Source organism: Prunus dulcis, chromosome 5 (genome assembly GCF_902201215.1).
Source record: "Prunus dulcis chromosome 5, ALMONDv2, whole genome shotgun sequence".
Classification (NCBI taxonomy): domain Eukaryota; kingdom Viridiplantae; phylum Streptophyta; class Magnoliopsida; order Rosales; family Rosaceae; genus Prunus; species Prunus dulcis.
The window spans coordinates 11,826,816-11,827,022 of NC_047654.1; positions in this window are offsets into that span (position 1 = coordinate 11,826,816).

Genomic DNA, 207 nt, shown 5'->3' on the forward strand with positions numbered 1-207 from the left:
GCCGTTAAAGGTCTAAATCAGGAATCACTACTCTGTTTTCTGTAATTATAGCATAAGACGTCGGTGGTTTATTCATTTCGTCGTTTTAAAAAACTAACCACGTCGGTATAACTACCGTCGTGATAAATTATAATAACGCCGGTTTATATGTTATTGCGTCGTGTGAAATTATATAATACGTCGTTTGTATATAAATAACCGTCGTGT